Here is a 25,893-nt window from a genome sequence, read left to right on the forward strand (position 1 = left end):
GCACATCAAAATTGCATTACAGATTTGTGAAACTTTCTTTGTATTATCTGAAATCAAAGGGTTCGTGCTTGTCATAGACACGAAGCTCTCATGTGACAAGCCTTTGATGGATTTTAAGAAGCTTCAAGATAATCACCAGCACAATATTTGCTGAAGATCAAGGCAAAGCTCTACAGTTGCACCTTGTCTTTCATAGACATTCGCATTCTTATTCTCTTCATACCTGCAAACTATTGAGAGGCGACATGGCGTGAAAGTAGATCCTTGTAGGAGGTCCGAGGACAACATATCTTGGCTGAAAATTGGAAAACAACAGAAAAAGTACAATGTTTTCTAAAGAAAAAAAAAACCTCTTCAAATCTTCAAGACTCTTTTAAGTGATATACTTTGGTTTAAAAAAAAGCAAATTTGTTCAAAAAAAAAACCAACAACAGCTGTGCAGCGACCAGCTCGATCCAGTGTTAATTTCGTTAACGAAAACTATGACGAAAAATGTTCGTTGACAAGCTTTTTTCCCCTGACTAAGACAACAAGACGATGAGAGACGACACCCACGTCATTAAAGTGTAAATTGCAGGTATCTTTTGCTGTAGTGTGTCAGTAGGAGATATCAGTTTACATTTCCAAACATTATTTTTGCCATTAATTGTAATAATCCAGTGAGATTTGTGTATGCACTTGGAGACTTACTGCGGGAACGTCTCCAAGATGCTTGAAGAAACCTTCCTGCAAAGCTACCTGAAAAACTATGCACAAGTGTACCTGGACAAAAGCCATTTTAAACGCCATTTTAAATGCAAAGGGTCGTTACACCATATATTGATTTGAATTAGGTAATAGAAGTTAAATCATAAATAAATTCAATTTGTGATTTTATTTTTGAAAACATTCTCACTTTACAGCATTTTAACACAAGTGCCAGTACTTTTCACAGTACTGTAGCTTTGCAGGAAGGTTTCTTCTAGCATCTCGGAGACGTTCCCGCAGTTCTTCTGGATTTAGTCTGTCTCAGTTTTTTCTGTTTCTTCATGTAATCACAGACGGACTCGATGATGGTGAGATCAGATCATCCTGGCTGTTGTCAGATTCCTTGTGCATGCAGAAATCTCCCTGGATTATAACAATTAATGGCAAAAAGAATGTTTGGAAATGTAAACTGATATTTCCTACTGACACACTACAGCAAAAGATATAAATAACTGACTTAAAACCATTTTTTTGTGTGTGTGTGTCTGTGTGTGTGTGTGTGTGTGTGTGTGTGTGTGTTGGGGATATTAACATGCCTAAGACTTTTGCACAGTACTATAGCTTTGCATATAGCTTTCTGTTGTCGAATGCGCATGCGTCGCGTCTGAACGCGTTGCTGTCTTTGGAGCTCTATCGATTTGATTTATAATTCTTGATTTTACTCTTTAAACTTACTTACAACAAACATTTTCTACTTTTCCTCACTGAGAAGCACTACTGCTCAAACCTCATAGTTACAACGCGGACTGTTGAGCAGACGTGTCTCAAGCCTGTTAGTGATCCAACGCTGGATACTCTTATAAGTTACTCCCGGGGATCACGGCTGAACGCGTCTTCTCAACACTCACTTACAAACATTTTTCACCTATCGTGCGTCTACTCTACACCCGTACCACTAAAAAGACGGATTAGATCTAAGACGTTTGTCAGAAATTAGTATTAATTGATAGCATCACTGGTAGTGTCGTTGCTAACTTACTGTCCATCTGTCAAAATGGCGAATATATCAGATGTATGTAGTCTACCTTTTGGTGCAGGTGAGGACACATTTGAGCTGCACGCGGTACAGTCTGAGCTGGAAGCTGTTGAGAAACAGATCCACGACCTTTTAGTGAGACAGGCCGAGCTGAGAGACCGGCGTTTGGCTCTTGAAACATCACGCGCCGATGCTCACAAATCAGAGATTAATGTTACTAACCCGCTGACTCCGACCTCGTCTACTCCGTGCGTTACTCGGCATCGGTCCCGAGCGCCAAGGTCGCGATCAGCCATGGTCTCGTTCACTCCGGCTCCAACACGCCACCACGAAGCCTGGATATTTCCGCAGCGGAAGACGCGAGTCAGGTCTAGACCAAGACCCTCTCCGACCCTCCCGGTTTTCGAGTTATCCACACAAAACCGCTTCTCCGCTCTTCGCGAAACTGAATGCGATGCTGTGATCATCGGTGATTCCATTGTTCGGCACGTCCATGCTACATTAGGTAAAAATAAGGTGCACAGTCACTGCTTTCCTGGTGCTCGTGTTTCTGAAATCGCTGCTCGCGTTCCCGAGATTCTGAACGATAACGAGCGCATCGGAACTTTGGTATTGCACGCGGGAGTGAACGACATCAGGCTGCGCCAGACGGAAGTTCTGAAGAAAGACTTCAGGAATCTGATCGATACGGTACGCAGCACATCGCCTGATATAACGATCATTGTGTCAGGACCGCTTCCCACGTACCGTCTAGGACATGACAAGTTTAGTAGATTATTCGCGCTAAATGAATGGTTAACGTCATGGTGCAATGAGCAGAAACTGCTCTTTGTAAATAATTGGAATCTGTTTTGGGAGCGTCCTAGGCTTTACCGTGCTGATGGCTTACACCCAAACAGATTCAGATCGGATCTTCTGTCAGATAACATCTCCAAAATGTTAAATACCTTTTGACTAGTAACCAAAAGTCCAAATCATAGTCTCTGCTGCACCAAATTAACTGATATAAATACTAGTGTAGAACATTGCATAGAAACTGTGTCTATTCCTCGTTTAGTGCGATCAAATAATAAATCTACTGCAGGATCTAGGAAAAATCTAATTGTTATTAAAACAGAAAATGTTGCTATTAGTAAACAAAAACAATTTCTAAAGCTAGGTCTTTTAAACATTAGATCACTCACACCTAAGGCAGTTATTGTAAATGAAATAGTCACAGATAATAGCATCGATGTACTTTGCCTTACTGAAACCTGGCTTAAACCAAATGATTATTTCGGTCTAAATGAGTCTACTCCATCAGGATACTCCTATAAGCACGAGCCCCGTCTGATTGGTCGTGGCGGCGGTATTGCAACTATCTATAGAGATATTCTCAATGTTACTCAGAAAACGGGTTATAAGTTTATTTCATTTGAAGTACTTGTACTAAATGTTACGCTCTTAGATGATAGAAAAACATCCCTATTATCTTTAGCCTTGGCTACCGTATATAGACCACCAGGGCCTTACGCTGATTTCCTAAAAGAATTTGCAAATTTTCTCTCAGATCTATTGGTCAATGTCGATAAATTATTAATTGTTGGAGATTTTAACATACACGTAGATAATCAAAATGATACGTTAGGGGCTGCGTTTATAGACTTATTAAACTCCTTTGGGGTTAAGCAAAACGTTACCGGACCAACTCATCGTTTTAATCATACACTCGATTTAATTATATCACATGGAACCGATCCAACCGATATAGATATCATTCCGCAAAGTGATGATGTAACTGACCATTACATGGTAACTTGCATATTACGTACCCCGGTAATATATCATGCTGCGCCGCGTTATCGATTAGGTAGAACAATCCTTCCATCCACCATAGATAATTTTTCAAATTGCTTATCGGATCTGTCTCAGCTGCTGCCTGAACCTAAACAAACAGATGAACTAGACAAACTAACCAGCACTATGAGCACCATTCTCTCTGGAAAATTGGATATTGTTGCACCTATGAGACTAAAAAAGGTCAGTGAGAAAATTAAAGCACCATGGTACAACAATACTACTCGTGTTCTAAAGAGAGAAACCCGTAATTTAGAGCGTAAATGGATACAAACTAATTTAGAGGTTTTTAGAATCGCTTGGAAAGACAGTACGTCACGCTATAAAAAGGCCCTAAAAGCGGCCAGGGCTGAGCACCTCCGCAAACTAATAGAAAATAACCAAAACAATCCTAGGTTCTTATTTAACACCGTGGCTAGACTAACAAGTAAACAAGCGTCACCTGAACAAAATATTCCGTTACAGTTTAGTAGTAATGATTTCATGAATTTTTTCACTGAGAAAATAGAAAACATCAGATCCACAATTGTAAATGTTCAATCTTCAATCGCGCCTTATAATTCAGCCTCGATTATCACCCCGCAAGAACAATTACAGTGCTTTACAACTATAGAACAAAAAGAGTTAAATAAACTTATCATTTCCTCTAAAACAACAACATGTTTATTAGATCCCATACCAACTAAACTATTGAAAGAAGTGTTACCTATAGTGGAAGAGCCTCTCCTCAATATTATTAACTCGTCTTTATCTTTAGGTCATGTTCCAAGAACATTTAAATTGGCAGTTATAAAACCTCTCATTAAGAAACCACAATTAGACCCAAATAACCTAGCAAATTATAGACCCATTTCAAATCTTCCTTTTATGTCCAAAATATTAGAAAAAGTTGTGTCTGCCCAACTGGGCTCTTTCTTGCAAGAAAATGACACCTATGAAAAGTTTCAGTCTGGATTCAGGCCGCATCATAGCACTGAAACTGCGCTCGTTAAAATCACAAATGATTTACTCTTAGCTTCTGACCAAGGCTGTATCTCAATACTAGTTTTACTTGATCTTAGTGCTGCGTTCGATACTATAGATCACACAATACTCTTAGATCGACTACAAAACTATACCGGTGTTCAAGGACAAGCATTAAGCTGGTTCAGATCATACCTATCTGACCGCTACCATTTTGTCTATTTAAACGGAGAAAAATCGATCATAACTCCAGTAAACTATGGAGTGCCGCAAGGATCTGTGTTAGGCCCTCTATTATTCTCAATATATATGCTGCCACTTGGAAATATTATAAGGAAACATGGAATTAGTTTCCATTGTTATGCTGATGACACTCAACTATATATTTCATCACGGCCAGATGAAAACGCTAAATTATCCAAATTGACAGAGTGTATACAAAGATATAAAAGATTGGATGACGCACAATTTTCTTTTATTAAATCCAGATAAGACAGAGGTAATACTTATCGGTTCAAAAAACCGCCCACAAAACCTCTTACAATACAACTTTAACATAGTAGGGTGTCCTGTTACTTTATCCTCTACAGTAAAAGACCTGGGTGTTATATTAGATTGTAACTTGTCTTTTGAAAATCATATTTCATATGTTACAAAAACAGCCTTTTTTCAACTTAGAAATATTGCTAAGTTACGTAACATGCTATCAGTTTCTGATGCAGAAAAGTTAGTTCATGCATTCATGACCTCGAGACTAGATTACTGTAATGCTTTATTAGCTGGTTGTCCTGCATCCTCAATAAACAAGCTACAGTTAGTCCAAAATGCCGCCGCTAGAGTTCTTACTAGATCAAGAAAGTTTGACCATATAACACCAATTTTATCATCACTACATTGGTCACCTATAAAGTTCCGTATTAATTACAAGGTATTGCTACTGACTTATAAAGCCCTAAACGGCTTAGCTCCAGTTTATTTAACGGATCTTCTATCGCCCTATAATCCATCACGCTCTTTAAGATCACTAAATTCGAGGCTTTTGGTCATACCTAGGATATCCAGATCCACCAAAGGAGGGAGAGCATTTTCACATTTAGCTCCAAAACTCTGGAATAGCCTTCCTGATACTGTTCGTTGCTCAGACTCGCTCTCCCAGTTTAAAACTAGATTAAAGACGCATCTCTTCAGCCAGGCATTCATATAATATTTTAATCTTACAGTTAAATCCGGTCTCTACTTCATAAACGCCAGAGGAGAACTGGCCCCCGACTGAGCCTGGGTTCTCCCAAGGTTTTTTTTTTCTCCATTAGGTCACCTGATGGAGTTTTTCGGTTCCTTGCCACTGTTGCCTTTGGCTTGCTCAGTTGGGGATACTTAATTTGATTAATCGATTCAACAGTGCTATTGATCAGCATTACCAAACGTGGATGTTTTACACCAGAAACAAACACTGATGTACTATTTTATTTAATACTGTGAAGCTGCTTTGATACAATCTGTATTGTGAAAAGCGCTATATAAATAAAGTTGACTTGACTTGACTTGACTTGTTGCAGGCAGATGAAGAAATTATGGTGCTTTAAATCTTAAATCTCTAATCTCAAAAAACTTTAATATCATGCATGCTTTAAATATCTCATGCATGCTCGGAAGCGTTATACTTTAACTGCAGCCTAAATATTTTTTTAATTTAATTACACAAATAACATTTTTAAATTACTTCTATTTCTAAATAAATTTATTTTTATTTTCAGAATGAAAAAAATAACCTTATCCGTTTTTGACCAGTTTAAAACCAGTGCTACAAATGTTATAATTAAGGAAATGAAACGTATTATCATGAAATCCATTTTATTTTTGTGCAAGACATTGCTATGTGGCATCAGCATGCATTAATCATTCTTACAATCCCTATCAGAATGTCCACCTTCACCATGAACTTAACATTGTGTTCGGTTAAATTTTCTTCAACAGTTCTCCTCACAAAATAAAATTAAGTAATAAAGTAATAAGTAAAATAGGCCTAGTTATTGTCTTCGTTTGTTTTTGACTCATAACCTTAATAAATGAGGTTGTGACACTATAAACTACTAGCCTAACTCATAAAAATATAAAATATTGTTAAAGAAAAGTAAACTGACAGTAATAAAATAAGAACAAATCATAAAAATTACGAGCAATAGCATAAATACAATAGAACAAACATACAAATAAAATAAACACTGATTTTCAGTTTTTCAGGTCTAACAGTAATTTTCAGGTAGAGAAAATTAATAATCAAATGTAAAACAGCACTGCCTAGTCTTCGCTGTATACATTATGTAGATTAATCTAGGGCTAGAACGATGCATCAACGTAATCGATGGCGTAGATTTACGTGGAATGCGTCGATTCGTCACACTGTTTATGTTCCGCAATGATGGTGGCTCCCGGGCATGCTAAAAATCATCCGTTATGATTATGTAAGGTTTTACCGTATAAAAGGTGCATTTCTCTCTAAAGGCGCGTCCACAGGCTACTGCGGAGATGACGGGTCAGCATCGTCAACGTCATCTTTGCAGCCAACGCTGACTCAGAAAACACTAGATTAATAAACAATTAAAATGTCTCCTTGCTATTTTTTCAGACACATTCATAATCATTACTTTTGCCAGTGCTTTGCGGCAATCTTTCTGAGTGGGCTTGAGCGCAAGGCATAGGCCTATATTCCAATATTTAAGTAATTAAATTACTATAAACGTGCGATTAGTCGACTAATTACAATCGAGGATTTTTAAAAATCCAGTATTCGAATTTACTCTGGGAATCGTGACGGCCCTAATATTTTTTACACATCGCCCAGCCATATGGATCACTAAAGAGAGTAAAGAATTAGAGGCTTGGGAAGGGTCCAGACCCTTGCATCTGATCTCAGCTGGGTGGCAGAGCAGAGCAGGTGGGGTGTGACATGTCCAACAGTCATGTCAATAGCTTGACAGCTTATTGGACAGCAGGAAACATAGCAGGCCAATGAGAACTCCTCAATCAAAACCCAGTGTGTGCAGTCTGATCACCTCCATAACTCTGACAACGTCACAAAGCTGGCACGCACTTATAAAGTCTGGCTTGTGGCTGCTTTGCCAAATAAAAATTGCTAGACCCCCCGACACCCCCTCCGTTTGCTTTGTTCATTCATTAGCTAAAACAATAGATAAGAGAAAGAACAACACCAGCTGTATTGTTATTAAAATACTGTTTTTCTTGATGAGTAGACAGGGCCCAAATTCTGTTGCATGGATGGTGGGATTTGAACTATTGAGGTTAGGACAGTCTGGCATTACTCAAATATGAATGGATGCGTTTGTGAAGCGAACTGAGCTAGAGGTGCCCCGGGTGACACAGCAAGGGGCTCAACTGCCAGGATAAACAAACCCCCTCTAATGATCCACATGGACCATGAATGACACTTACATACTGTATGTAATGTAGCACAAAATATGAGATGTCTACAGTCCCTCTGCAAGTTCAGCTCACAACACAAACTTTTTGTTATTATTTATTTAGGCTACAAAGCAGAAAACCAATAGAAAAACTTGCAGAGCATGTTTATTTTAAAATAAACAAAGAAAAAATGGCTTGTTTTACACTTGAGCAGCAATTTAGTCAGGAATCTAACAACCAATTTGTGGTCTACAGAAGACAGTATTTCAAAGAGAAGCAAACTAGATCTGAAAGAAAAAAAACAAGGCAGCATTGCACTAAAACGGCTTCATTAAAGGCCTCAGACATAGAGCTTAAAAGACTTTTAAGAACAGACCTTAAGGTATGAGATGAATGTAATTCACCAAACAGACAGAAATTATCCAGCATTGACTGCTAACACTGGCTGTAGAGCTAAAAGGACAAAAGACGGCCCGAGAGAAATACTAAGATCAAGACTTGTCAATGTATATTTGAAAAGGGGATATGAGAGTGAGGGCTAGTCAAGACGAAGTTTATTGTTCTTGCTGACCAGAGTAAGAGAATAAATGAAACCCAGTTCCCCCAGTGACGGTACTTTTAATTAAGCAACAGCATTGTTCTGTCTTTTTAAGAATACATTACACAGTGTGTCTATCAGAGAAAGCTCACAATGGTACGGCCAACTGTAGCCCATTAATGTGAATACATGTGTGATGAAGCCAAACTACAGTCCCATTATTTAGGTCTGATATTCCAAATTCGCAAAAAATGAACAGATATGACTTCAGTCCAACCATAGGCTGGAATAGACTCCATGACTTTTAAAACCAATTTTAAACACACTATGAGCTAGATTTACTAACACCTTGCGCTAGCGCAATCCCTCTTTTGGCATAAAAAAAAACTTCTGTCAGGATTTAGGCTAATAAAGACACGCAGTGAAAAAACGATGCTGAAATGGTGTGGACAGGGTTATTTTTCGCGGCTGACCTTATTGCATATGCATGTGCAGGAGTTTCCCTTTCAGACGCAAAATTTATGGGAAAAGAGTATTTAAATGAATAATGCAAGGTGATTTACTAAGGTTTTGCGCTAGTCAATTTACTGGTATTTGCTCCATTATTTAACGCCCAAAAAAAGCATGTCTTAAACCAGACGCTAATTTGCGCTGCTCTTGGTAGATTGCATTGGTCATTATATATGACACTTGGTTATTATATACACTAAACAACTGAGTATCACACACTACCAGACTTTCAAGATGTAGAAAAGTTCAAGAAAAATATGCCTCATTTCCAGGAGACGTGCAAATGAAAAAAATGTGTTCTAAAACCATATTGAAATATTAAACGTGTTTGATATCGTGCGACTGGACGGAAACAGAGTCTGTGCCCAACTGCCCATCATACACTATGCTATTTTCTGTAGAATCGATCAATCTTAGACTGCTCTAAATCTGCACACTGGCTCTGACTTTCAGCAATAACTAGAGTCAGCTTGTCTAGACTGAAGAAAAAATCTGGGCAAAAGCTGTGTAGTGTATTCCAGCCTTATATCATTTGAATCTCAAAAAGACAAATTACTTGCGTCCGACAAAATTTTTACTTTAAAAGTCTAAACAGTGTGCTTATTGGTGCAAAAGATACAAAACAATGAAAAGAATTGAGCATCTCACTATACAAAACACACAATCTGTACATACAGCAAATGAAAAAGCTATTAAGAAAGTGAATTCATCTTTTAAAAGCGGCCCCTACTTCAAAATACACACCCTCTGTAAAAATAATGGATATTATCTTTCATAGGAAACAAACAGAAGAACACACACACAGCTGAAGTACAACCTTCTATTCCTCAATTGAGAAAAATGTCAATTTCAAAGCAAGCAACACAGTTAGCATATTGGTTACAAGAAAGCCATAAACCTTTTGTCTCCTGGTGTTATTGATCTTGGATGCCTGAAATCCATTAGCGCCCTTTACATACTCAGTGTTTTCTGTCCCAGTTCGGTAGAGCAAGCTTTCGCTCGAGTTTCCTTTAAACCTTCCTGTGTGGGGGGAGAGCGGCAGCGGTGGATTAGCGATGCTGGCAGAGGGCCTGCTCCAGAACTAGGCTATTCCTTGGCCAGCTTTCCAGTCATCAAGAGCATCCAAGTGATCCAAATTACGAGTGCCCCCTGTGTCCAAGGGCTCAGGAAGTGTCCAGCCAAGGGCCAAGTGGGACCGACTTCCCATATTTGACTGTTATTAGTCCCCACAGGAGGCCCTGGCCATGTGCTTGCTTACAACAGTATCACAGAGAACCATACATTAACGGACTCTGTCAGCTTGAGTGGCACACACAATGCCTTCCAAATCAACATACTACTTTTTTTATAACAGGTGAATAATGCCTTTTCATGTTGAAGCCTGAATACTACTAACAGTAGTGAATAGTAGCCTGAAAGCATTCTCTGCAGTGACTTTATGTAGACACTTCCCCATGATGATTATGACAGTGCTTTATTGTTATGAACAGCTGAAGGTCTTCTTCCTCCACCCACATAACAATGCAGCCACAGAAGCTGAACACCAACATAGTCTCAGCGGCCTTTCGAAAACCAGGACTCATAATGAGTTCGAGCTCTTGCCAATTTACTTGTCCTCTTTTCTTACTATACTCTTTTGTGCTCCAAATTTCCCCCTTGGCCAAAATCGGCTAGAATTCTCCCATGTACCTTCCACTATAATTAGTGTGACAAAATATCATATGCCTCTTAATCAAACTGAACTATAGGGGGTTTGAAGTAATCTCGTTAAGTTGTGATAAAAGGTTGATAAAAAAAAACACAAGTAAGGCAAGAGATCAGGAAAATTGAAGGTGGTGTTTTGTTATGAGAGGAGACCGACTTGAAATGCTTATGTGAGAAAATGAAATTAGATTGTTTTAATTCATTTCTTCGTGCAAATGTGCTGCATGTGATAAAGCTGATCAGAGACAGTGGAACGTGACAGAGCCATTGAGAATTGTTTGCCTCAGTTACAGGTTACAGTACAGACACATTATCAAAGTCAGGGACACTCTCCCTCCTTATTAGTGTTGCACAATTAATTGAAATAAAAACAAAATCGTGATATGGCTTAGTGTGATTATCAAATAAAAAAGGCTGTGAATAAATAAATAAATAAATGTACTGTGTTCTTAACATCTCAGAGCAACTCCATCTTGAACCAGCTCTGAGTTTGGGTTGCTTATAACGTGCATTGACGCAAATGGGAACATTGGGAACGCAACTTGCGCCAACCATTTTTGGCCAAATTGTGCAGCCCTACAAACAAGCACAGCAAACCTGGAGCTTTTCTTCCCTCACAATTATTATCACTTAATCATTTATTTTGCTTTTAACACACTACTGCTACTAACCAACACAAATGCAGATATTATTCTAGAGAAACATTTCAAAGTTCGTTGAAAAACACAACATCACAAATTAACCACCCCAACGTTTACATCACATACTTGTGAAATGAAGACTTCACCTACTTTTTACTGCCCCATTGACACCCGAGTGGTGACTCCAGACTCTCTACTTTAAGAAGAGCAGCACAGAATAGGCTATCTATTTGTTTCTTTCTGGAGACAGCAGAGCAGGCACAACCTAGAACTAAAAAAAATAGTTCCACAAATCTTATCTTGGTGGACTCTTTTCTGCAAGTGAGGCTATCAGATGGACAATTTGCCAATTCCACACAGCCCCAAAATGATGACTCCGTTCTGTCCAGTTTAAACACCTGATCCCTGAAACTATAACCGATTCATGTAGCCATTTCAGATAGCACTTAGCTAATGTAAAGCCCATACCGCAGCCAAGTTGTTACAGCTCCAGGTGCCTGCCATGCACAAATGAGAGTGTTAGCCCAGCATGCATACTCACAAATTGGGTGCTAGCTGCTATTATAGTGGCAATCTGAAACATTTCACAAAACTATTCATAACATTCTTGCTATAAAAGTCCTTCACTACAACACCTGACTCCTTTCGACAGAATGGTTTTGCACTTTATGGACCATTTTCAGGTTGAAAGGCTTAAGTATATAACTACAGAAGTCTAAACTTCTATAGATTTACAATGGAGACTATAGCAAATAGCCTATTATTATTCCCATTCCCTCCAAAAGCAAAAAAATAAAGTTGCCATTGCATTTCCTCGGAAGGAAATAATAAAGAGAGAGATGGGTTATACCCGTGAGAAGAGAGGAGGATGCCAAATTTACAGTCATTCCTTCAGTAGCTGTTTTACAAACCTCACGGCAGCAGTGTTGACTGTTTTTGTAATTTAATGCCAGAGTAATATAACACAAAGTATAGTGTTACATTTATAAAATATATATATTTTTTGTGAAAATATATTTTAAAAAGTTGTTCTATTTACGATGCTAATTTTTGTGGAAATACATTAAAATAAAATATAAATATTATATAGATGGGAAAAAATTTAAGAAAATTAGAAAAGTTGTCTGTAGGATGTAGAAAATGTAGGAAACTAACTGAAATAAGTGCAAGTTGAAGTACTAAAATATCTATTTTTATAGTTAAATGGTTAATAATATAAATATTACAAAAAAAATCTTATAGAAATGAGGACCTAAAAATAGCTACTAATAGTTAATTAAAAATAATATTACAATTAAAAATATAGAGGCTAGTTTAACATCGCAATATAGTATATCAATATATATAATACTAAAATAAGTTCCTGGATCGTGAACGACAGCGAATATTGGAAAATATCTCACCGCAATCGACCAATCAGAATCAAGTATTTCACAGCCATCATGAAGACGTATTATTAATGTAGTTGCTATGATCTATCTTATCAACTGGAGCTGGTCATGTGATGTCCCCTCATGGCGAATGCATGTTGACGTTGAATAAAACATTTTTTTTTTTTTTTTTTTTGGAAAAGACTGATCTAGAGTCTAGGTCTAAAGTCTTTATCTCATATGTACACGTCAGTTTAATTCGATTTATTGACTAAACTTTTTTTTTTTAATGATAAAAACAGTACAGTGTACACCTTTATAATACAATAGTAATCAAATAATAATAGTAATTTCATTTTCAGGTATGTGCTCATTCAACATGTAACGTTAATCTCTGCACTATGCCAAGGACCACTTCAGCTGATAAAAGCACAAATAACTGTTGTCATTTCGGTGACTATCATTAAGCAGATAGTCAAGCAGAACGTGCTTATCAATGTATCTATACTATCTTGTAAACAAAACCATATGGCAAAACGAGGCAAAGATTCATTATCAGTGAGAGAGCACTGTCCGATCACTGATAGTCGAGCACAAGCCACGTACACGCAAGACAAACACGGACAGACCCTGTAACAGTTAGAGACAGAAGAGCTCATTTCTGTTGTTCTGTCAATGTTACGGAACTGTCATCACACAAATGTGAGCTTTAACTCTGTTTATTCCACACTAGCACTGATTAGCAAGGGTAAGTTACAGGAACTTTACATTCCCCGAGAGTCGCAAGGACATGCAGTCAAAGGGACGAGTACAGTGATGTTGCTATGGGAACTAGAGTTGGCCATTTATTGATTTTCAGTAATTAAGAGTTTAACGAACTAGAATGACTGAGACTAGCTGCTAGCAGTCCTGGTGCTCAACTGAAAGGCACCGCACTGTCGACATGTTAGCACTGCAACTAAATGAGCAAAAACACTCCTATTCTCCAAGAAGCAGAGAAGCAGTAATCACTTACCTTTGAAACATTTAAGCACACTGTTCCTCGGGCCCTTCAAAAGTTAAAAGGCAGTGTAAACAGAGCCTCAATGTCTCAGGTTGCAGTTCGCTTGAGAGAGAGACGGTGGCTCCACTGGCAGTCAAGCACCCACACTCAGCCCGCTACAGCGCTGCAGCGAGAGAACATATGCCTGAAATATCGCGATATCACAACACTACTGACGGCGCTGAACTGACCAATCATACTCAAGAAACGTCGTCCAATAAGAAAGCGGGGGTAAGACATGTTCGGCATTATTGGTCAGTTCGATATGATTGACATCCTCGACATCTAGAGTAATTTAGAGCTCAATCTTCTGTTCTAATTTGTTTGCAAGATTGAGGAGACTCTGAGGGAACCGCAGTGTGTAATATGTCAAAGAGTTTTGCCAAACCAAACACAGGAATGGCGAAAAGCAGATATGAGACATTTCCAGACTTCAAAACCATGTATGACAGGCCCGAGTGTATTGTTATGCAAGCCAAGCTCATAACTCAGGCTATTAACTATATTAAATATTAACTAAATGAAATAATAGTCCGAAAAATCTTATTTTCTTTTTTTAAGGAACATTTTATAGTTCACAAGAGAAAGACACTTTTTTCTCTTCAAAAAAAGTATGACCTCAATCAGAGGACTGAAGGCATAAATTTTGTGCAAAATGTTTTGTTCTTGTTGATAATTTAGAGGCCTTAGGAATTAACGTACTGAACATTACATTAGGCTTTATTTGGTGGAATCTTCTAAATAGCTTAAAGGACTTAAAGGTATACTTTAAATTCATGAGGAGGCTGATTTAAGGTGTCAAATGTCTAGAGCGCTATATCTGCTAAAATACCAAGAGCTTTATCAGAACAAACACACACAAATACACATAGCTTCAAATATGTCAGAACTTAATTTGCTAAACTAATGTTTCATATAAAAATACTTTCAAATCGGTTGCTTATTTGATTTGTTTGAATGCATCTGAATTTTTCCCCTGTCACGATCTGTGTGTTTAGTTTCATTTTCATGACTTTTAGTTTGTATTCCTCAATTAGGCCTAACTGTTTCATGTGTTTCATGTGTTCCTGTTTCCCGCCAATCAGTAGTTGCCATGGACACATTATTTTGTCATCATCACTTGTATATTCAATGCTGCCTTCACATGCTATTGGAAATTTCCTCCTATTTCTGAAGTCGTGATTATGAGCACATCGCATTCAAAATTTGACTTGAAAGGGCGTTCATGTCCAATTTTTTAAGTGTTGCCAGATTAGTTTGTTTTCCAGCCCAGTAATTGTTTCAAATCCACACAAAATTATATTATAAACATTATCTATAATAACAATACAAATAAAATCATAACAACAACATTATTGTGGCTCATCACAATTTTAAAAAATTAAATAAAACAATTCATGTATATAATTAATAAGTAATGTTGTCATAACTTATTGATTCATATAATTTTTAGCAGTTCTGCTGTGGCTTTGTTTGGAACTAGAGCAAAACATTCATTATCAACAATTTTTGTCTAGTTTTTATAATATTTGTCTGAAATGTAATTAACAGTATTAACTTTTTGTTTATTGAACTGTATAAAATCAATATCACATACAGATATTTTGCTATTTTGAAGATCTACATTGTTTAGGCACTTATGAGTGTATCAAATCAAGGAATACACGTTTAGCTTGATATGTCAGGGAAACAATCAAATCAGAACCAATCATTTGATTTTTGACATAAAAAGTAGATGTCACTGTCTTGGATTAAGTGAAGAGACACATTAAGGTTAATATGACATATTTGTGTGTAAAGCAGTATAAACTACAAAATTAGCGCATAAAATTTGTTTAATTGTGGGCTTTAATGACATTGTCAGGAAATCTTGTCAATATTATGGTTATGCAATAAAATGTGCTAGCCTGGTTACCATCATACTAAATATCTTGCAAGTTATTGGTCTTGGCAAGGCTGTGTTTGAAACAGTTTGTTCTTCAGAGTGTGTTGTCAATGGCCAGTCAACTTGTTTCTTTTTAATATGCTTCTATAAGCATTCCAATTTGCTGTCATCATCTATATGACACATTATAGGCAGATAACCGACAGTCCACGTTAGGGTTTGGGAAATAAAAAGGATAGACTTTTTTTTTTCTAGTTATATGTCAAGCTGTGAGCTTGCACCATTTCAGGCTGGTGGTAACCAGGCTAAAAATGTGTCACTAGCCTTGGGACAAGTTGGAAATTTAAAAGTTATAAATGTTGATTTGTGTTGTTTTTATCCTCTGATCACATTCGGAGAACTGACCCTGTCTTCAATGCTCCTGACACTAACTCGAGCACACGACAAAGTCTCTTTTAAGAGAGGTGGAGGGCAGAGAGACCCCGTCTGGTGCGGCACAAGAAACTGTGGCAACACACATCTGCCAACAGTGTGGGAGAAATCCAGCTGCTGTCCGGCGTTGTGACTGTGGACCACGTCTCTTCCTCTGTGCTGAACGTGACATCAGCATCCACAACAGAGATGCCACGGCTACTGGATTCTTCCAGCCATTGCCTCCAACAACTTTCGTGGTGGATAAGGCTCTTTCCCATTGTGGTAAGTTCTGGTGTGTACAACATATATATCATTCTCAGAATAGTTAAGCTCTTTTTTTCTCTTATTGTTTGATTTTGAATTTATGTGAATACTCTGTCAGTCAGCTTTTTGAGCATATCTTGTGTACTTTTTCAGCAATGTTCATCATTACCATTGATCCATTTCAATCTTATATCACTCAGTCAATACAAATTATCATAATTCACATGTACTGCATGATCTGTTTCAGTGCAGCTTATACCTGTGCAGATGCCGGTGGTTGTTCACCGGAGTCATTGAGGGTCAGTCCAGGTAAGACTGTTGCTGTGGTCACAATGAATGGTAAGAATGTGAAGAACTTTATTTTGTCCTGTTTGAGAAGCATCTTAAAAATAAATATCTATCCATATGCGACTCTGAAAACTGACTCATTGTGTTAGTTTTCAGAGTGAAGGGTACACTGTCAGTGTACTGCATCACTACCCACGATCCTTCTGGAAGCAATCCTAATGACCAGCCCCATGACCCTTATGAGTTCCCCAGCAAAAGCATGTCAAGCTGCGCCATCAGTCACAAAATGTTGCGATTATGCACCCACACACTGTTTCACCACAGAGGGCTGTGATGTTGAATTAACTACTTCCTTTTAAAATATGCTAAAGTTAAGAAACAAAAGCCTTTAGAACAACTTTAAAAGCCTAATCTTCTATCTTGACAGCTCTCTCGGGGAAGAGTGGGAGTCTTTTTAGTCTTTTTATATCTGTGTTCAGCTGTATTAGGTAGACATGACATGTCATCCTAGCTAATACAAATAAATGGCCTGAGCTATTGTTGTTTTTAGTTTTTTTACATGTTATAATTATGAAATAAAATATTTTATAATAATACAATTTTTTTTTCTTTTTTTATGAACTATGGTATAGTCCTTTACCTGTTAGACTCTAGTCATGCAGCTTCAAATTAGAATATAATTTCTATGAAATCTGTTTGTTGAATGCCAAAAATGCCATTTGTTGAATGCCAAAAACAGGGCATGAAGACAGGGCAGTCTTGGGTCTGGAAAAAGGTCCATTCAGAGTCTTCTTGAGCCATCACAGTCAGTGTAATCCTCGGGGACTGTAGTTTCTTTGCTCCTCCACAGCAGCAGAAGAATTACAAGTGAAAGGAAAAAAAGCAGTGTGGAAATGCTCAACACAAAGATGGCTGATGTTATCTTACACTGTGTGTGTGTGTGTGTGTGTGTGTGTGTGTGTGTGTGTGTGTGTGTGTGTGTGTGTGTGTGTGTGTGTGTGTGTGTGTGTGTGTGTGTGTGTGTGTGTGTGTGTGTGTGTGTGTGTGTGTGTGTGTGTGTGTGTGTGTGAGGAAAATAGTGCATTGTTCTTGAGGTATTTGTAGTTTCAGTAATTCAGCAAAGAAGACCGAATGACAGAGATAAGGTAGACCCTGGATATTTATAGTCCACGTCAGCTTCTCATTTCCTCTCAGAGAATGATGAGGCTCTCTTTTGATGCTCTGATGTCCTTTTGTGATTATCACCTTAATGGAAAAGAAAAACATTCAACTTAGAAAAAGAGAGGATTGTGGATAGAAATGACTGAAGGCAATAAATCCAAAAACATTCAAACACATCAAAGAAAATGAGACATTTCCAGAATATTGTATATTTTGAATCTGTAATTCTCTCAACGGGATAGTCCACCCAATATGAAATGTTGTCATCATTTACTCACCCTCATGAAAAAATTACCATTGACTTTCATTCTATGGACAAAAACATGAAGACATTTCTCAAATAATCTTTTTTATGTTCCACAAAAGAAATAAAGTCATACAGGTTTTGAACAATATGAGATTGATTTGTGGGTGAACTATCCCTTTAAATATAATAATTACAGTAGTGGCCAAAAGTGATGTTCGGCCTAGTGTTACACCTGCAAGCTGTAGTGCCCATGATGACCACCAGAGGGCACTCCTTCCATCTATTGTACCGCTTCATGAACTACATTTCCCATAACCCATTGCCTGGACACAATATGTACGGATTACTGCCACCTGTTTGTCATTATCTAACAAAGCCATTGTAATGCCAAACCCCCTTGTGGAAGAAGAAAGCCGTTTACAACTGTGACAATAAGCGCTTTCCAGGCTCCATTGTTGCAGTAAACTTGCAAAATGTTCTTCAATTAATAATATATTTGATACATGCCAGTCTGTTATCGTAGAGATATTGACTTTACATTTTACATGACACTGAAACATGACACAGAACAAAACGAACTGTGATTGGTTGCGTTACATGTCAATCAAATGTCCTCTTGGGTGATCCTTGGCCAAGGAAAGCTGCGATGGATTCCAGACCTTCTGGTTCTGCTGAGTTTATCTGACTGTCTCAGGAGCGTTTGGACTGAGCATCGACTCTGACGTGGTGGCAATGACAGCTGAAGACTCTGGCGTGGGGGTCATGGTGTATAGAGGCTCTGGCCTGGTGGCAGCTGGTTTCCGTGGCATGGTCTTGATCTTTTGCCTGTCTCCCTGGATTTCCCTGTTTACATTTGCCTTGGACTTTTGTTATGGATGGTTTATTCTGTGGTTTTGACCTTCTGCCTGTTTTATGGATTACACTCAAAGCTGCATTTGGATCTGGATGCATGTAACACCTAAAATTCACATCTTCACCATTTTCTTTCAAATATTATTAAATTTGTTAAAGATTTTTGCAAGCACATATTGCATAGTCAGTTCTGCTATTTGTAATTAACACAATGAAACATGCCAAATTTGCAGACATGGCTAATCTTTGGCCAGACTGTCACTGAAATTATGAATGCATGCAAACAAAAGAGAACCAACAAAATATTTACTGATTAATGTGTGCTTTGTTCTGTGAGCCTTGTTTTTCCATGCAGTTTTTTTTTTTAAATGCTAAAATTAAAACCTTTGTATGTTGTTGTGTGTTTTTTTTCTTTTTGGTCAAATAATTTTGTGAATACCTTAACTAAGTTTAGTGTTGTGTTCTTTCCTCATATTTAAAATGCGTAAAATATTTTCCACATTTTTATGGTTTAATCAAATTTGTATGGTCTTTAAAAACAAATATCCCCCCATGGACATCACTTTTTCGCCAGTTCTGTATCAAAATACCACACTATTTAAAGGGATAGTTCACTTTGAAATTAAATTTTGGTATGTTTTAGCTTACCTCAAGGGCATCCAAGATGTAGGTGTCTTTTTTTCCGCAGTAGTTTCAATTTTGATATTTTTAGGTCAAACCGTTCTTGTCTGTCAGTCATTTAATGCAGGTCTATGGTCACTGTCTCAAAGAGCATGCACTGAGTCCAAATTAAAATAATTCCCCGTCGTCCAAATTAAACAATTCCCCATCGTAAGTACACATTGATGGCCTAAGACACGAAACGAGCGGTTTGTGTGAGAAAACGAACAGTATTTATATCGTTGTTACCTCTTGAACACAACCACGTCCAAGTGATCTGAGGGCGCGGGCGGGTATAGATATATACACTATGTCGCCTTGGCTACGGTTTCGTTCCAATGAACTGCAGTAGCCAAGGCGACATCTAGTGTATATATCTATACCCGCCCGCGCCCTCAGATCACTTGGACGTGGTTGTGTTCAAGAGGTAACAACGATAAAATACTGTTCGTTTTCCACACAAACCGCTCGTTTCGTGTCTTAGGACAAATTACCTATTGAATTAGGAGATTTGGGCAAAACTTACCAAAGTGCTGATTTAAAAATATTTTTTGATGTATTTGTTTCTAAAATAAAGACTGTTGATTTAAATTAAATAAATTGTAAATATGTTCTAAAACTAAATCAAGATTAGTCAGTTTTATCTTATAATATACCTCAAAACACATAGAATAAATGACAAATTCTGTTTTGATTTAATCACAATTAAAACGCTACATTTTTTATCAACAATTAAACACATTCAATTTATTTTTAGCACATATATTTATTTTTAGCACATATACTACTAGAATAATCCACACAATTAGCCAAATCCAGCTCTTAAACATTATTTTGTTTTCTTTCACATAAGATCTTTTCAGTTGGTACGTCCTGTTGGGGGGAGTGAGGGGGGCTGACAGCTGATTGATTTCAGGGTTGCTGTGTGTGCTTGCTGCAATCCTTTGTTGTCTTTTATTGTCGTTGACCTCCAAAGCATATAAAAGATTCATGCAGAATGCTTACTGTGTTTGTTAATGTACTTCAATGCGCTGCACCACCAAGCCAGAAAACATCAGCCGCCCCTTCATAAATATTTACTATGCCTGGCCTCTTCTTCCTTCTGCTTTCCTCTTCTCTGTATTTCTTTGCTTATTGCTGTCACACTCTTTCTGAGATCACGCTGCCATGAAGAGGCCAAAGTGACACTGGCTGAAAACTAGGCAATCTGAAAGGATGTAATGATGACAGAATGAAAAGAATACCAGCTTATTTTTTAGGAATTGTTGGGTATTTACCATAATAAGTAGGTTAGAGATTTGATCAGTTGCTAAACATACATACTTAAATACACCCAGCATGCTTATTTGTCAATGAGAAATAAATAAGCATAGACACGTGCACCCACCAAACGCACACACACTGTTTACAAGACTCCTAAAGGAAAGTGAGTAGTTAAGACAGCTGCGGGTCACTGCATGAGACATGCTTGTTGAACTCTATAGGCAACCGACCAGTTACATCTGCTTGAACAAGACTGACATCACCATGACACCAGCAATAAGAGACCAAGCACTCATGGCAATGCTCTTTTCATCATCAAATCCACTACTGGTGTTACTAAAGCATGTCATTCAGTGGATGTTGACAGATATTCAAACTTAGCATAATGCACAATACAGTTTATTTTCCACTAATAAACAATTAAATGTATTCATTTTAATTTAAGGGTTAGTTCACGCAAAAAATCTGTTAGTAATTACTCACCCTCATGTTGTTCCAACCCCGTAAGACTTTTGTTCATCTTCAGAACACAAATTAAGATATTTTTGATGAAATCTGAGAGCTGGCTCACTCCTTCATAGGCTTCGTTATTGTAACTTGCCGGCCCAGAAAGTTAGTAAAGACAATGTTTAAAATAGTCCAAGTGACTACAGTGGCTCAACCATAAGTCTATCAAGCGACGAGAATACTTTTTGTGTACAAAACCCCCCAAAAATAAATTATTCTTCTGTGTGGGCCTCTGAGTGAGTTCACACAGTGCAACAGCGCAGCGCAATGGCAGAACATAGGCTCACTATTGGCCGACGCTGGTCATGTGTGTGATGCTGGCCAATAGTGAGCCTACGTTCTGACGTTGCGCTGCGCTGTTGCACGTGAACTCACTCAGAGGCTCACACAGAAGAAAATGAATAGCTGAATAAAGTCGTTATTTGTGGGGGTGGGGGGGGGGGGGGGGGCTTGATAAACTTATGGTTGAGCCACTGTAGTCACTGTTTCAATAACAGAGCAGAAGGAGTGAGCCAGCTCTCAGATTTCATCAAAAATATGTTAATTTGTGTTCCGAAGATGAAAAAAAGTCTTACGGGGTTGGAACAACATGAGGGTGAGGAACAGAATTTTCTGCAATTTTTTGCTTTTAATGCAATAAAATCAAGAATGTGTGATTTGTTAATTCTCTTTCAACATTATTTAACTGACAAGAGTACAAATATATATATTTCCAATGTTTTCACTGAAAAACGTCATTTTATTTTGTAAATATAAACAAATTTTGATGGCTGCAACACACTTCAAAAAAGTTGGGACTGAGGCAAAATAGAAGTGAAAAGATTATGCAATCCTGGAGGCAAGTTGAAGTGAACCCCAAAGCAACTTTAATTAACAAAACAAACATTAAATAAAGGCTAGAAACTGGAAACAAAGACAAGAACCTGGAAAAACATGCAATACTTGACAAAGACACAGGGCAAACATGAGGGCTTAAATACACAAGACTAACGACAAGACAAGGGACACCTGTGAATAATAATCAGACGATTAACCAATGACAAGACACATGGCAGGATCACATGACAAACAGGGAGTCACATGACAAGACGAGAACCAGGAACAAGAAACAAAACCCAGAACAATTTGACAATTCCTATATACAGTAATATACAAGTTAATCTCTTTTGAAACAGTCCACAATAAGTAGGTGACATGGTAATAGGTGAGGAATTGTCAATCATTTCAAAAATCACATTTCTCAATGCAAGATTGCAGAAAAAGGTATTTTGCCATCTACCATACATAATATTGTGAAAAGATTCAGGGAATCCAGAGAAATCTCAGTCTGTGGGAGTACTTTGGAAAACCATTGTCATTTAACACAGTTTGACGCTGTATCAAGAAATGCAACATTAATCTCTGTAATGCAAGGAGAAAACTACAGCTGTTCTATACAGAGATGCCACCAAGTTGTCTGGGCCCAAACTCATCTCATGGTCTAAAAGACAGTGGAAATGGGTGCTGTGGTCAGATGAGTCCACGTTTCTGCTATTGTTTTTGGGGAAAACGGATATTGAGTTCTCATTAACCAAGGCGAAAGGGACCATCCAGACTTTCATCACTGACAGGTATAAGCAAACATTTGTCACGGTATGGGGGTGCATCAGTGCAAACGGTGCAACAATTAGTATCCTAGATTCCCAAACTATTAAAAAGTGTAATTAAAAGGAAAGGTGATGTAACACAGTGGTAACGTGCCTCGGTCCCAACTTTTTTGGAGTGTGTTGCAGCCATCAAAATCAAAATCTGTTTATATTTACAAAATACAATTAAGTTGTTCAGTGAAAACAATGGAAATATTTTCCTTGTACTTTTGTCAGTTAAATGAAGTTGAAAGAGAATTAACAAAACACAGATTCTTGATTTAATTGCATTTTACAAAATGTCCCAACTTTTCTTGATTTGGGCTTGTATTCAAATAATAATAATAAAAAGATTCTGAATTTGTTAAACAAGGAACAAGTTCTTGCATGAGTTATCTGGCGTTGTTTTATATAATCAGTTTTGTATGTTATTATTTGTCATCACTTATAATTCTGTCTTTCTTTCTTTCTTTTTTGCATTATTTTGGTTTGTGTTACCCTGATTATGTTTTGTCTTTATGTTTGACCCTGGATGGCTTACTGTAATTTACTCCTTGTGTGGTTATCTGCACATTTTAAGGTGCATGCAGGTTTTGGAAGTCCAAGTAGATTGGTATAATAACATTATATCACTTAATGTAATGAAATATAAGTTAATAAGTTGTAAAACATACAGGCATCCCTTATAAATGGCACCCCACTGGCCAGCTGAGCACTGAAGAGTGGGTGTCTAAAGTAATGAAAGGGGGTGATGACATAACACAAAGTATCCCCAGCTAGAAAAAAATATGTGGCCCATTCAGATACTTGTCAGACTTGTCAGTAGAGCTGCATTCTTCGTGGTGCGGGGAGGTCGTGTGTCAAATGTGCCAATCAAAATGTCACTTTCTGAAGCAGACTGTCTTTAACTAAAATGTTGCTATAAGAGCCTAATGATAGAAATGATTTATTAATGATAAATATGCCCTTGGCAATTTTCTTGGCAAAATAGTCTATTATAAGATATTATATTTCATCATTAAAATCCATTTTCTCATCAATTCAAATTTTTGTCTATAGCCTACAATTAACAGGATCATTTTAACAGTGAATGTAAACATTTTATCAATTCAGACCCCTATAGGGCTTGAATTTAACAGGCTGTCTGCAATATGCCACACTGGAGCAAACTGCATCATCACCAGTCACTGTGTATGTGGTTGTGTATATCTGCTGCATGTTAAGCAGATGTGCATTCCTCTCATGGGTGACACACAGAAGGATTGTGAGAGAAAGAGAAAAAGAGAGGTTTGGGGGTGAGGGAGCTTGAGAAGACGGTGGCAACAGGAACGCTACTGCTCATCAAATCCCCATCTTTCTCTCATCCCTCCCCCTACATGCACATACTCATTAAATCCTCTTCTCACTGTCTGTATGTATGACAGACAGGCTGTCTTTCTATTCTACTTTCTTACTCTCATCATGAGCTCCTCTCCCAAGCCTTTGCACAAATCCATCTATTATATTTCTGAGTCTGCCAGATCTCTGCTTCTTTCTTCTTTCTGCGTCTCAAAGACTGTCTCCTAGTGCAGGGTACGATGAGCGACAAATTCTCTGCTCATATATATATACACAACATGCAAATGCACTCTAGTTTGTCTCTAAAGTGTCACAGAACCTCTAAGGTGGGCAGAACAAACTTACAGCTATAGAGCAAATAGTACTGAAGGGGTATTTATCAATATTTTTCCTTCTAAATATCAAATGAGTTAAATGACTTCTCTAGGCTTATGAGATTTTACTTAGTTATAGAAGTTACCAATGTGATAATTGAAAATGTTCTTTTCATGTATTCTCTAAAGTCTGTATTAAATATATGAGAGGTGACTGAAGGGTCTGGCTCAAATGCCAGGAATGCAGAAACAGTGCTTGCTCATTTAGCCCGGCTTCCAGAAATGAAATATGGACTTGTTTAGGTCTTCAACGTGTTAATATACTGTATATATATATGTGTGTGTTCTTCTAGCTCACCATGACGACTATAGGTCTCAAGGGTCATTGGAACCAACAGTTTAAGTGACCATTTCTTTGTTAAAGTCTTTACTTTACTGTTACATGTAGATTAAATGTGTCCTCTCCTTGAGAGAAAGAACGTATTATCTTGATGTTTTGAGAAGACTCTCCGGTTTATAGTTAGAGCCCGGCCAAATCCAACCTTGAAGAAGCTGTGTGTGTTAGTAAGGAACAACTGGCATTATTGTAGATTAACTGACTTGTTTTCTTCAACATGTTGCAACCCAGATCTACGACCTGGAAGGTCACGACGTGCCTAAAGCCAGGGTCTGAGTGTCAGCAGCATAATCGATGGAGATATGCTTTAGTCTATCTGTCCATGTGTGGAAAATGTGTGTTTATCTATTTCTTCCAATGAGAATCATTCAACCTGAAGCAAGGACGTAGCTTAGACCTTGGTGTACAGTGATCTTTGTAACTGTAAGCGCGGGCCGGCCTACGAACTCTTGAAGCTGACTTCTGCTGATGAAACTGCAAACTATCTTCAGTCAAAAAATTCTTTAATTTATTATAATTCTGACTCTTGTCTTAAATTGACTGCACTTCTGACTCCGGGTCTTATTAAATCATGTTTCCTTGGGTCTGTAAACTGTAAATTTCCTAACAGTATCACCATAACCAGAGATTTTCTTATTATATTTAGAAGTTAATTCACATTTATTGCATTATTTTGGTGTTGTGTGTTAGTCTGATAGTATTTTGTTAGTTTGCTGATGGTGTATCAGTGTGGGTGTGTACTCTTTGTCACCAAAACACCATCCCCTATATGGTAAAGATCTGCCAAGCACAGTTTTATCATAAACTTATACACTATATCTATTGTTTTGGACCATTATCTAAAACCCATATCCCGGTGGCCATTTATGCTGGTGTTCTTGGCAGGACAGTGCTCAAGGACACCATGACTGCCATTGTAAGTAAATCAGTT

The 25,893-nt window shown here is 37.7% G+C and overlaps 1 protein-coding gene across 1 annotated transcript in view; it reads right to left on the bottom strand.

Moving 5' to 3' along the window:
* The window catches only part of glceb (glucuronic acid epimerase b), a 60,040-nt gene extending 46,122 nt beyond the window's left edge, over positions 1–13,918 (bottom strand). The window contains 1 exon segment of the mRNA XM_081357703.1: positions 13,721–13,918. The gene's annotated coding sequence lies outside the window, so the exon portion shown is untranslated.
* Positions 13,919–25,893: the final 11,975 nt, after the last annotated feature.

Source organism: Scardinius erythrophthalmus (assembly GCF_964197995.2).
Source record: "Scardinius erythrophthalmus genome assembly, chromosome: 2".
NCBI classification, from domain to species: Eukaryota; Metazoa; Chordata; class Actinopteri; order Cypriniformes; family Leuciscidae; genus Scardinius; species Scardinius erythrophthalmus.